The following is a 14,224-nucleotide window of genomic DNA, read 5'->3' as shown; positions in this document are numbered from 1 at the left end:
ATCCAACATTATCATTTGCAAAGACTATTGCTATAGCTTGGGCAAGCCCACATTTAATCTGAGTCTCTCCAATCCAATATTCTTTTTGAAGAAGTCATCTAATTATGTCATCTTATGCTTAAAACCTATGATGACTCTCTTTTTCTCCCCTTATCTCATTCTCTCCTCTCTAGCCTCTTTTCCTTCTTTCCCACTTGCCCCAGGGCCTTTGCACAGCAGTTCCCTCTGTCCTGAATATTCTCCATATTCTTGGCATAGTTATCTTCTACTTATGCTTCACATTATCAGGGCAAGCATTACTTTCTCAGGAAAATCTTTACTGACCTCCCCCAAAAGGTCAAATTTTCCTTTAATAAGGTTTCACAACACCATGCATGTACTTTATTGTGGCACTAATAGAATAGACATTAAATGTTTCATCGTTTGAGTAGAGGCTTTCTCTCCCACTGACATTAGAGTTCCATGAGGGACAGGTATCATATCTGATTTTGATCAGCACTGAATCTCAGCACATAATATAGTACTTGAGGTCCCAATTTAAAATAACTGCCTCCATCACTCTATTTCTTACAGTTTTATTGTTTTTCATATTAGTTGTAACCACTTGCCTTATATATATATATATGTATTGTTTATTTCTTTATCTGTCTCACTAGACTGAAAGTTTCATGGGGAAGATCAGTTTATTGTCACCAATGTATTTTATTCAGTCTCTAAACAGTAGCACCTAAAACTATAATTAGTTTTTGCACAGTGTTTAATAAATTTTATTGTTAAAAGAATAAATGTATTTTGCATAACAAAAACAGCTCTCCCCAGTAACAGTACATTATTTAATTAGGCCATGTAGCTATCAAATAAGTATGTATTGCCGAAACTGGTTTGGCTCAGTGGATAGAGCGTCGGCCTGCGGACTGAAAGGTCCCAGGTTCGATTCCGGTCAAGGGCATGTACCTTGGTTGCGGGCACGTCCCCGGTGGGGGATGTGCAGGAGGCAGCTGACCGGTGTCTCTCTCTCATCGATGTTTCTAACTCTCTATCTCTCTCCCATCTTCTCTGTAAAGAATCAATAAAATATATTAAAAAAAATAAGTATGTACTTGCATGCCTGTATTTGCCATAAAAAACTATTATATAAAGTTATGACAGTAACTGCCAAATTTACCAAAATGATTACCTTATCCAAATCCTATATAATAAAAGGCTAATATGCAAATTGTCCCCTTGGGAGTTTGACTGCTTGCTATGACATGCGCTGACCACTGGGGGTGGAATGGAACAAAGGAAGGCCTCAGCCAGCCCTGATCACTGGACAGACATAGGGACCCGACCCATGCACGAATTTCATGCACTAGGCCTTTAGTTAATATATAAAATAGATATCCTTGGTGCTATCTTTGAAGATAGAGACTTGTTTCTTTGCTTATCTACCGTTAAAATAATTCACTAATTGCTCCCCAAAAAGGAAATTCAATAATTATACCCATAATTCCAGTGCTATCTTTTAAGTGACTCTTGAGTTATTGTTTGTCACCTCCAGGCTAAGTGTCCTCCTTTTTTCATAGGTACTGCTGAATTGTCCTTCAAAGGGGTTTTACTAATATTCATAGCCACTGGTGGAAATGGAAATGCTCATTTCCCCACAGGAAGGAGGGTTTTCAAAGAACAAACTGGCCATAGTGAGGGTGGATTGAGGAGGATGGAGAACAGAGGCCGGAAAGCAGATGTCTAGGAGCTGAAATCATAGGGAAGAATACTGATACCTGCCGTTATGTCTTATACCAATAGGACAAGGAAAAGGGGCTCAGGATGATGCTACAAGCTCTCTCCTGTTTTCCCAAACCTTACCTTGTGACTTCTGAGGTGATGCCTGAAGAAATCTAGGTCACTTGCGCCACCTGCTGTCCAGATTGGGAAATGGCTGCTGACATCAATGCCTCCAGATTTTCGTTTCCAAGAGATTTTTACTCAGCTCTCTCCCTTATCTGCGAGTTTCTTCTCCTTTTCTCCCTACAGCACACCGTCCAAGCTATGAATGGACACAAAGGCACAGTTTGAGAGAGAGGCTTTGGGAAAAATGGGGCTCAGAGCTTCCACCTGTTCTTATTTCTGGCAATGTTTTAGCCACTTATTTCAATTCAATGTACCATCAGGCCCCGAGTAGGCCCCGGAGTAACAAAAAGGAATGAGATATGAGTCTTCTCCCCCAAGGATCTCATAGGCTAGTAGGGAAGTCAGACAAATAATTTCATGCTGATGTCATGATAGAAGCAATAGAGACCTGGAGGGAAACGAGAAGTCCACCGGTGGGAATCCAGAGGGCTTCAGAGAGCTATTTCCCTAGGCTCTGAGGGACCAGCAGGGCTCACAGGTGGAAAGGAGGATTCATACTTTAGGCAGATGGAAGGGCATATACAAAAGCAGGGCAGTGAAAACCGTTACAGCCTATTCTGGGAGCAGCAAAAAGTTGGTAACTACTGCTAGCAATCTGTTCTAGATCCTTTCATGCTTTTGAGATGCATTTTTCAAATGTGAATATCTAAGGGCAGATGTCTCTGTGTGTCTGGGACTTCAATTTTACTGCACATTTTTGAAATTTCTCCATGTTGGTGAATCAAGACTTGTCTCATTCTTTTAACTTCTGCACAGTGTCGATCTATCATAGTCCCTCTTTAATGGACATTTTAGGCGGTTTCCCATTTTTCACCTCGTATGCCTATCTTTATAAACATGTGCAGGTGTTTCCTAGAAGGGAAATTGCTGTGTCATTTAAATATTGCCAAATGTTGCAAAAATCTTGCAGAAATATTGCCATATTTAAGTTTTGATTGATATTTCTTAATGACCTTCTACCCATTAACATTCCTTACAGAGTAGCTAACAAAAGTCATGTAAGTTAGTAAGTTTTCCAAATTTTTCCCTTTCTGGTTTAATCCATGTGCATAATGTTTTTCTCCCTAAGATAATAATTCTGACAGGAATCCTTCATGTATTGAATGATTCGTTTTTTACAGTCATTGCAACAGCTGTCTAAGACTGTTGGTGTTATCCCCATTTTATAGATGACAATAAACTGAAGCTCAGAGGAGTTGGGTCTTATTCACAGTGCCCCAGGTAGTCAGAACCAGAACTAGAACTCAGGCCTCCTGAAAGCTCTTTCTATTATTCTGTTGCTAGGCAACACTTCTCCCTTTTGATTCTTGTGCCGGTGCTACTTGTTGCCATGGTACTGCTGGGACAAGGAGCAGTAAGTTGTAATTAAGCAGTGAGCTAGAATCTTTGCTCTTAGCAGAAAAGGATCTTTATGCCCTTATGTGTACTTAGACAGAGAGGGACAGCTGGTTGAGATGGCTGATTATCATTTGAGTTTCACGTGGGGGCAGATATTTGTCTTCACCTTTGCCCCCTTGAAACCACTGCCCAGAGTGCCCAGGCAGGAGTGCTGTGTGGGGTCCCTGCACTCACACTGTCTTGTCGAAAATCAGCCTCCAAATTCAGCGTGTGCCTTCTCTGCTCAGCCTAGAAGAAATAGGGGCATTGTTGTAAACAGCACCATTTTGGAATTAGACAGACCTAAGTTCAAATCCCATCTCTGCTACTTTCCTGCAAATTACCTATACCTTCTGACTCCCAGTTTTCTCATCTGAATGAAGACAATCATGCTCATCTCATAAGGTTCTAAATGTGGACTGAGTGAGATAAGGGACACCAGTCACATAGCCAAATGCCCAACATTCACTACCATTTTTTTAAAGCACTCAGTACATGTAGCCAATGCCAGAATGGCTATTTTATGTCTCACCCACCCATTGTTCTTTGGATGCTTTGCAGTAATCAGAGAGGTTCCAAAACATCTTTAGCATCCCATCACTCAACACTGAGCTGAGGGATTACACAAACTCGTTGTGTTTTTGTCATTGGAAAAAAATACTCATAAACAAATTTTCAAAAGATTGGATGTAGTGAAGCTCTGTACTTAGAAATGCATTGTCTACTCCAGGAATGAGTCATCTGTAGTAGGAGGAAAAGTGAAACTGTTTTTCAAAACAGCACAATGGAAATCGCACAATTCAAGTTACTGCAATTGCCTTTTCAGCTGAACCCAAGGAATTTTTTTAAAAATTCATTCACTTGACTTTTTGAACGCCTATTATGTCAAGCCCCATGCAAGCGGTGGAAAGATGAATAGAATATGGCCCTTGCCCGAGGGAGCTCGCAGATTAGCAGCAGACAGGCATTTAAAATAATTACAGCAATGTGATAGCTGCTGTAATGAGGTCTGTGGATGGTATTCTAGGTACAGAGCAAGGGCAGGGGTAGTACAGGAAACACTTCACAGAGCTGGAGCCAGCTGAGCAGGAAGACAAGGCAAAGGCACTTAGAGAGGGGGACGGGGAAGCAGGAGAGAGCATGTGTGTTCAGCCTGGAGCGCAGGCTGCACGCAGGGAGGGGTGAGGAAGGAGACTGAAAGGCAAGTTTATGCACCCACATACCTCTCCCATGGCCAGGCCTCACTGCAGAACTCACCCCTCTTAGAAGCACCCCCTGCCTGCTCTCAGCTATAGATAGGCCTGAACCTCCTGTTTGCCCTACGTCTGCTCCCCATCTTGCTCCAAATCCCTGTCTTCTTACCCCATGATTCATTTCTTTTCCTTGCTCTGATACTCAGACCCATATCTTCTGCAAAGATGTACTGCCTCTGGACTCTTGGCACAAAAAATCCCACTTGGTCTGGTCTTTGGGGCAACCCTCTGTAGGCACAGAACCTAATACTGGTTTTGCCCCATCAAGTTATGCATCTCACTCCAGGGCAGCCAGGAGTTGCCTCTACTGGGAACAGTACTGATTCCCCTTCTGAGGCTGTGTCCTGGGGACATGGCTCAGCTTTGAGATCTCTGAGGTAGGGCCTCATGTTGTCAGGTGGGGCAGAGCCAATGCTATTTCTAGCCTATCACTGACCTGGGAGGGAAAGACATAGGCCAGTGGTTGGCAAACTGCGGCTCGTGAGCCACATGCAGCTCTTTGGCCCCTTGAGTGTGGCTCTTCCACAAAATACCATGTGCAGGCACACATGTACAATGAGATTGAAACTTCGTGGCCCATGCGCAGAAGTCGGTTTTCGGCCTGGGCGAGTCTATTTTGAAGAAGTGGCGTTAGAAGAAGTGGGGGGTGTCAGTCGGTCTGGCTACGGGAGACGCAGTGCAGGCAGGCCCCGGGATACACAGCGCGGGGGGGCGGGGGGGTGTGATTCATTGGAGTTGAGTGAGCCAGTCAGTCAGCAGTCTCATTGTGCAGTGGTTAGTGCTAGTCGTGTCCGCAAATCGCGTGCAGTTGACAAAAGTAAAGTTTATTAAGTTAATTTTAGGGAATATTGTAAAAGTAGATAGATGAAACAAGTATACAAGACAAGTGTGGATGGGAGAGTTGGAAGGGGTTGACCTCATCGAACGTACCTCAATCAGATTGAGGATATTTTTAGCAAAGGCCAGTTTAGGAGTACCCTAATTAAGTTAATAACAATGTACCTACCTATATAGTTTTAGTTTAAAAAATTTGGCTCTCAAAAGAAATTTCAATTGTGTACTGTTGATATTTGGCTCTGTTGACTAATGAGTTTACCAACCACTGACATAGGCCATCCCATGGGGACCATGGACCCAGCTGTGCCTGAGGATGCGACTTTTTGTTCTTCCACTTCTGATTAGTGGGGGAACACCAATCAGAGGTGCTCTCATCATTTCTCCGGGAACATTGAATCAGTCAGCTATTCCTCCATGGCGTTCTTTCTTGAATGGAATTGTCTGCTCTGTGAGTGCAGTTCTGGGAAGGACGATGAACCTGTCCACGATGAACTGTCCCAGAAACTAAGGACAGATGCCTGTGTGTGGATGCTGGTCTGAATGCCTCACTGAATGAACCTACACTGGCAGGGCCAGGCTTCGGACTGCATGACTCATGGTGATGCCATGTATGTGGACTGGGATGTGACTGTCACCTCCCAGAGCTGTGCAATGCAGGGTCCTCTATTCCAAGATCTGGGGCAGGCCCTCTTCAAGGCTGAGAGGGTACAGATGTGTGTGCACGTGGGTGAAGAGGGGAGAGGGGCAAGGGAATACAGCAGCACCACACCACCCTCGTGATGGAGCCTGAGTGGGCAATGGGAGGCATTGGGCATCAAGGACTGGGTTGATGAAACTCCATGACCCGACACCTCCCTTTCCAGCCCACTAGGATTCCCTCTCAAATACTGTTGTCTGGATGGACTCAAGGGCATGAAATTTATCACAATGGTCTTAGTGCTTAACCTTGGCTGCTTGGAGGCTAGGTTCTTGTCTACTTCCTGAAGCTCCTAGTCCAGATTAAGATACAGTGCATTTATGAATCACCCATTCCTCACAACACACACAAATGCATCTCACTGCTGGTGGTCTATTATTAATCTTTTCCCTGAGTGTGTTACTGGATAGTGACAGTGAACATTGACTTCCTGATGAGTAGAAAATGCTTGACTTAAAACTTTGGTTTTTTCCTGCATTATCGAGTGTTCGCTGAAGTAGCCTAGGCAAAGTAATCATCCTTGAGTCTTATTTCCGGCCCAGTGACCCAAAACTGTTCTTTATTTCCAGGAAATAAAACGGAAAGAAGAGGTCTTCCTGCCCAAATATATACATACCTGTGCTTCCTATCAATTTAAAGATTCTTTGAAAAATGTAAATACCCACCAGGAAACAGCCCCATGAATTACTCTGGAATGCCCCATCAGGCCACATGGGGGAGCAAAAAAATCAAAGCCTGTGGCACAAACTAGAAGCAGCTCCAAAGTGGCTTTTCTGCCACTTGCTGTAAGATCTTAGACAAATTGCTAAAGTCTCCATTTTCTCAAACAGGTTTAACAGTAGTGCCCATCTTAGGGCTGTTTCTAAAATTAATTAGATAAGTCAGAGGTAAAATAATTAGCACTGCCTGGCACAAGGATCCTCTCAGGAGTATTAGCTATAGTGCTTTTGTTGCATCAGAGTATTTCTCATAAGGGAATAAAAGATAAGCAGACACTTTGGGGTGGTGGCCCACATGACTTTGTACAACCTGGGCTGTGCACTGACTCACCTGACATATCCCATCCCATTTCTGATTTTAAAAAGTGCAAGTTCAAAGGGACAGCCAATTGTTCAAATTAAGCGAAGAGTGGGGTCACTGTGGTTGGCATTTCTCAACGGCCTGAGAGGCATGTCCCTGCTTTTCCATTCAAGTCCCGAGTTGATGACAGTGGCCCTGTCATGACTGGCCAGCCAGGATGGGTACGGAGAAGTCTGCCTTTGTAGCCACTCTTTTCTGCATGAGAGGACTCCAAAGCATGGCAGTCCTTACCACCAGCCTACCCTTGCACTCATAGGAGGAGAAGCAAATGAAAGGGGATACCATAATCCCTGAGACCTGGATCCAAGTAAACAGTTCTTATTGTCAGGGACCGAATGTCAAGAAAGCGTTCCCATGCCCTGGCTGGGTTGGCTCAGCGGACAGAGCATTTGCCTGTGGACTGAAGGGTCTCAGGTTCGACTCCAGCCAAGGGCACATACCCAGGTTGATATATATATATTTTTTTAAAGAAAGCTTTCCTTGAACTATGCTAGGAAAACAGTAGTTGGAGAGGTTGGAGATGAGTTCTTCCTACAGCCAAGACAGTAATGGTACACTATCTACTGGTAGCTCAACACGATTCCCTGTCTTATCTACTCTCCCCCAAACTGTGAGGGCTGGAAGCTTGCATGGGAACTGGGATATCCCAGCATTCCCTTGCCAGGGTTCCGTGTGAGAATCGGAGATACCTGCACAGGATTTGGAATGTGGCGAACAGGTGGACACCACTGTCTGGCTCCTCAGCTGAGGGGAGCAGATATGTGGCTTTGGCAGATGGAGGCAGCTGAGAGGTCTGCACTGTCCCCAGTGAACCAGCAGCCCTGGCTCAGCCAGCTTGAGCTGGCTCAATTCCTCTGGCTGCTGTGACTTCCTGCCCTGAGACCTGGAAGTGAGCCCGGGAGTCAGCAGCCATGGCTTCCCCGGACTTTTGCTCCTCCAGCCCCTTTAAATTGTGCAGTCAGTATAGAATATCCTAGATTAAATCCCTTCTGCTTAAAAGACCTAGCAAGGTATTTCTGTTTTCCCAGCCAGCAGAAAATGCTTGGCTTAGAACTTTTTTTCCTGAATTGCTGAATGTTCACTGAAGCAGTCCAGGCACATTAATAGTCCTCGAGTCTTATCTCTGGCTGTTCTTGAGCTCCAGAAAGTAAAAACAGAGAGAACACATCTCAAAATATATACAATACCTGTGCTTCCTATCAATTTAAAACAGTTTTTAAAGATAGAAGTACCCACTAGGAAACTATGCCCCATGAATTGCTTTGATTTGATAATCACCTCGTGTAACCCATAACTAATACCATCTAGGAAAAAAAGCTGAATTTCATTTTATGCATAAAGAGCACTATAGAGATGCATTCACAGTTGCGAAATGAAAGGAAAAGCACAGCCATATTTTAAGCATCTTGACAAATCGGTTTTTCTTGTTGCCTGCTGGCCTTATCCACTGCAGATGTAATTTTATATGGTGTGAACCATTGTGAACACACATTTTTATAGCTTTCTCTTTGCACTTCACAGCACATTAATGAAATCCACATCTTGCTATAGAGACGTCCTGTCATATGTAGTTACTTCATAGTATGTACTTGACTCACTTGCTCCTAGCTTCCTAGCCTTTCACCCGGGGCTGGACCCCGAGGCAGGTCCTAACCATTGTTACTGTGGGTAAAGCCTCAGCGAGCATCCCGTAGAGAAGGGCCCCGAGGGGAAGTGCTGGCCAGGAAGTCTAACTGCCACCCCCGGAAGGAGTTCCCCCGCTCATCTCACTGAACCCCTCGGTTTCCACTGGGACAGGACCGAAGGGAATGGGAGACGCCATCAGACATCCTGGAGTTTTTCCCCATCGAGCTGACACGGCCGGGGAGACGCTGGCCCCCAAAAGCTGTGTGAGGAGAGCCCGCCGAGAGAGCGGGAGAGGACCCCACGATCAGGAAAGACCCCGTCTCCGAGTCCCCAGGGCATGCTGGCGGCGGCGACACGGAGCCCGCCTTGAAACTTGCTGCACTTGCGTGTTCTTACCGGGTGGCGGGCGGCGGGCCCACCGCCGAGGCACTCAGGCCTCAGGCTACTTCTTCCGGCAGCAACGCGCAGCCGCAGATGGAGACAGCGAGTGAGTGTGGCGGCCCCCCTTCTTCCACGTTGTACCTTCTGACGCCTCAGTTGCCTGTGCTCAGCCGCAGTTTAAAAAGATTACATGGAAAATTCCAGAAACAGTAAGCTTGGAGTTGCGCACTGCTCTGAGGAGGCCGAGGAAATCTCGCGAGTCCTGCTCCGTGAGGCCCAGGATGGGAACATCGCATTGTCCAGCGTAGCCGCGCGAGACCCGTTTGCTCTGGTCGCCTAGTAGCCAACTGGGATGTCAGGTTGACTGTACCCTGTACCGCAGTGCTTGTGTTCAAATAAATCTTATTTAATCATGGCCTCAAAGCATGAGAATAGTGATGCTTGCCATTCGGATAGGCCCGTGGTCGGCAAACTGCGGCTCGAGAGCCACATGCGGCTCTTTGGCCCCTTGAGTGTGGCTCTTCCTAAGCCTTAGGAGTACCCTAATTAAGTTAATAACATGATTGGCCAAGCAAGAGTGGCTCTCTTTTCCTCCCTGGCTGCTTGAAGATCACCCTTCATCATGAATGACACGGTAACTATCCGGACCAGGAAGTCCATGACCAACAGACTACTTCAGAGGAAGTAAATGGTTATTGATGTCCTTCACCCTGGGAAGGCAACAGTACCCAAGACAGAAATCCGGGAAAAACCAGCCAAAATATATAAGGCCACACCTGATGTCATCTTTGTGTTTGGATTCAGAATGCACTTTGGTAGTAGCAAGACCACTGGCTTTGGCATGATTTATGATTCCTTGGGTTACGCAAAGAAAAACGAACCCAAACACAGACTTGCAAGACATAGCCTATATGAGAAGAAGAAGACCTCAAGAAAACAGAGAAAGGAACGCAAGAACAGAATGAAGAAACTTGGGGACTGCAAGGCCAATGTTGGTGCTGGCAAAAAGAAGGAGTAAAGGTTCTTTGGTGATGGTTGTGCAGATTTTTCGTGAGAGGATTAATAAACTATAAACTTTTTTAAAAAAGGTATTTTGAGAGTGAGAAACCACATTCACATAACTTTTATTATGGCATATTGTTATACTTGTTTATCATTACTTATTGTTCGTGTTCTCTTACTGTACCAAATTTACAAATTAAACTTTTTCATAGGTATGTGTGTATAGGAAAAACATAGTATACAGAGGTTCAGTACTATCCATGGATTCAGACATCCATTGGGGGGGGGGGGTCATAGAATGCATCCCCCGTGAATAAGGAGTGACCACTGTATCACATCGGGGCGTTTTTATGGGTCAGATGTATAAGCGGTCCCCATCACTTCTGCTTGTATTCCATTGTCCAGAGCCCAAGTCACAAGTCGCCACTTAACTGCAAGGGAAGCATACTTTAGGTGCAGGCTCAGGAGGCAGAGGGGACGTTGGATGCTGGTGTGCACTAGCAAATCCCTCCCAGAGTCTTTTCCTCAGTTTAGCCAATCAAGCTTGAGAACAGGAAGGGCTGGGCAGGGAGAGATGTGGAACGCTGCTGCTTGCACACACTGTGCATGCAAAGTAATGCACATAGAATGTGCCTTTCCAGGTTCAGGCAGTTTTAAGCACTAGCCACAGAGTCACACAGTTCCTGAGACCTCCTCTCCCCCAGACACCACAGGAAGAGGGACAAAAGGAATCACTTTTTACTTTTTCCTGGATTTCAGGGGCGGTGGAGACTAGTAATATTGCTTACTAGCCACTCCCCTTTATAGCCTGGTTCCTTCCATTCTTAAGCTTCAGATCTTTTCTTCTTCTTTTTATTTTATTGAGAAATAATCGACATTCATCACTATATAAGTTGAAGGTGTAGAGCATGATGGTTTGATTTACATATATTGTGAAATGATAGCAATAGGTTCAGCTAACAACCATCTCATATAGATACAATTAAAAGAAAAAGAGAAAGAAAATTCTTGTGATGAGAACTCAGGAGTTACTCTCTAACAACTTTCACATGTACCATACAGCAGTGTTAGCTATAGTCTTTGTGTGGTACATCACATCCCTGGTCCTTGGCTTGTAACTGAGGTTTGTACCTTTGGACCATCTGTCTCTAATTCAGCGGTTCTCAACCTGTGGGTCGCGACCCCTTTGGTGGTCGAATGACCCTTTCACAGGGGTTGCCTAAGACCATCGGAAAACACATATATAATTACATATTGCTTTTGTGATTAATCACTATGCTTTAATTATGTTCAATTTATGTTTCATTATGTAACAATGAAATTGGGGATCACCACAACATGAGGAACTCTATTAAAGGGTTGCAGCATTAGGAAGGTTGAGAACCACTGTTCTAATTCCTCCTTTCCCCACTTCTGGTAATCACAAGTCTGATCTTTTTTCTATGAGTTTGGTGTGTTTTTTGTCTGCTTGCTTGTTTTAGAGTCCATATATGAGCGTACACAGTAGTTATCTTTGTCTGACTTATTTCACTTACTGTTTCCATGGTGGCTGCACCTGGCTCCAGATCTTTAGTTTTATTTTTCCAGTTTTCTGATATCAAGTCTTCCTTCCTTTCTTATTAGATACATTATGTGCTAGTCATCGTGTTAAGAACTTTATTCCTGTCATGGGAAGAAAAAGAAATATTGCTGCAGTTTGAGCTACAAAGATGGCAGAAATTCATGAATGGTGAAAACTGTCTTTTTTTAGGGACACACCTTAACAGACATAGCAGGCTATAAAAGTGGAGGCTTCCCTGAGCAGAACCAAACAGGAAGAAGTTTAGCCAACAAACAAACATGAACTGGCTATGTCCCTGGGCTGCAGAGCTCCAGTCCAATGTGCCTTTTCTGCAGCTATTGTCTCCGGGTCCTGGGACCCTCCCCCTTCAGGCCTAGAAGTACCAAAGACAATGAGATGTCCTTTTTTACTAGATGAACACATGTAATCCATGTGCTCTTTTAACCAGGGGTGGGGAACATCGGCCTATGGGCGGTATAAGGATTGTGAAATCATCTGGCCTCGCCCTGCCAAGGCAGTAGGGGTGAGTTAATCAAATGTTTGGCCAAATGTAGCAGGCTAATTTTTAAGTTGATAATTTTGTGTGGCCCATGAATGATGTTATAAATATTCAAATGGCCCTTGGCAAATAAAAGGTCCCCATTTTACACCAATGCAAAGCAGGAACCTTGTAGTTCCTACATTGCATAAAAGCTCCCCCTGCTCTTCACTCTCTCCTTCCCTTTTGAGGAGATCTCCTTGCTGCTCTGTTTGGCAGCCCAGTGGGACTGGAGTAAATAATTTGGGGGACCCACTGGACTCTCAGTGGCAGGCACACATCAAATGGTTACCCCCTCCCTGTGCAGAGCGGTGGCCTGGAAGTCACTCTGTCAGATGTCTCCGGTTCTCCTTTGACAATCTAGCAGCAGCTGGAAACAAATTGCCTTGAGTGAGATTGCTTGGTGTTGGTCTTCCGCTGCTGTGCTGAGCTCCTCCAGCAATACCAGTTCCCCGTACTTAAGCATCCACACCCTGTGGAGCCATATAATCCTCAGAAATGGCACCAGCCCTGAAATGCATTTCTTTGGGAGCCCTTAGATGCTGCGGCCTGACCGTGCACTTGACCAGGGAGAAAGAAGTATATGTGACTAGAAAGCAAGTTCACATCATTTGAACGCTTCCTGGAGTTAGCATTTGAATGGTTGTCTTCTCCTTAGTATGGGTTGTGATCAATTTTGTGTTTGAATGTGTCTGAAATGATCATGGATATCAGTAAGCATATGGATGTATCTATCTGCTTAATAAATTGTAAGATTATAACCAAGTTGGAGGCAATGTGACATTTAAAAAAACAACACCTGAGGTTTAGCATTCCATAGACCAGAGTTATAATTCAGGAACTTTTCTTTATCAGCTGTGTGTCCTCAGCAAGGATACATAACCTCTCTGAGCATTTTCCCTTGATTGTGAAATAAGGATAATAGTAATTTACTTATCTCACACGGCTGTAGTAAGTATTCAATGGGTCAGCATGTAAAGCATTTACGCATTGCCTGTCAAATTTGAAGCTACTCAGTAAAAACATTTTATAGGATCTCATGTGCAACAAAAGAAATCTATGGCTATCAGCTGCATTTACAATGATGAACAGTAGAGGGCAGAATTTACAAAGTTATTTGAAAAATGTCTCAAATCATCTTCCAAGAGGAAAGCCCAAATTCCAGAAATGACTTTCTTAAGTGCTTTGGCTGAAAGATGCCTCTATCACTACTTTTAATTTCTTCACAGAAACTGGGGCTTTCCAGTTTTGCAAGAATTTGAAAGGAGGTATTGGGCAATGTTTAACTGACAACTTTAGTCACCATGACGTGTGTGCCTAGTCCCCAGATTATGGTAGGGCATTTTTGACGGAATTCTCCGACCACCTTCCTGCCTGCTGTAGATTTGATGACAAATAGAGGAAATAAAAGATGCCAAACTCTCTTGACATCATTTCAAATTGAATCATTGCATCAAGTTTGTAACAGGAAGCATGTGGAATACCGAAAGTGAACTTGCTGGACTGGAGATCAGATACATTTATTTAGTTAATGATTGGGATGATAGTGGGTGCAAATTCTATTCCATGACAAAGAATAAAGGGGCATTTAGTAAATATTTGTGGAAATCTGAAGAGGCTCTGAAGTGTAAACATGTGTTTCAGTTGACACCGCCATCCTCGGTTTCCGTGGGAACCAGCTGTACCTGCTCTGTACAGCATCATGTGATAGCACTGCTTGGCATTTCCAGTAACTTAGAAATGAAAAAAAAATGGTACTTCTAGTCTCTTAAAATTGGCATCTCAGGTTACTAAAGATGGACATTTTTCTCTCTGTGTGAATTTGAGGATTATTTCTTCTTTTATGAATGGCCTGACCATATCTTTGGCTTATTCTTCTCTTTGAGTCCTGATGATTTCCCTCCTTAACTTCTGCAAAGGGTTCATTGTCAATCATTGATATTATCCTTGGAAAACATAAGCCCTCCAGTTCTATCAGT

At 44.2% G+C, this 14,224-nt stretch overlaps 1 pseudogene; it reads left to right on the top strand.

Moving 5' to 3' along the window:
- Nucleotides 1-9,710: 9,710 nt before the first annotated feature.
- Nucleotides 9,711-10,162, top strand: LOC102758702 (annotated as a pseudogene).
- The last annotated feature ends 4,062 nt before the right edge of the window (nt 10,163-14,224 follow it).

The sequence above is a fragment of the Myotis davidii genome, unplaced genomic scaffold (genome assembly GCF_000327345.1).
Source record: "Myotis davidii unplaced genomic scaffold, ASM32734v1 scaffold946, whole genome shotgun sequence".
Taxonomy (NCBI): domain Eukaryota; kingdom Metazoa; phylum Chordata; class Mammalia; order Chiroptera; family Vespertilionidae; genus Myotis; species Myotis davidii.
The sequence above is the reverse complement of the archived record's forward strand: the minus strand, read 5'-3'. Positions and strand labels throughout refer to the sequence as shown.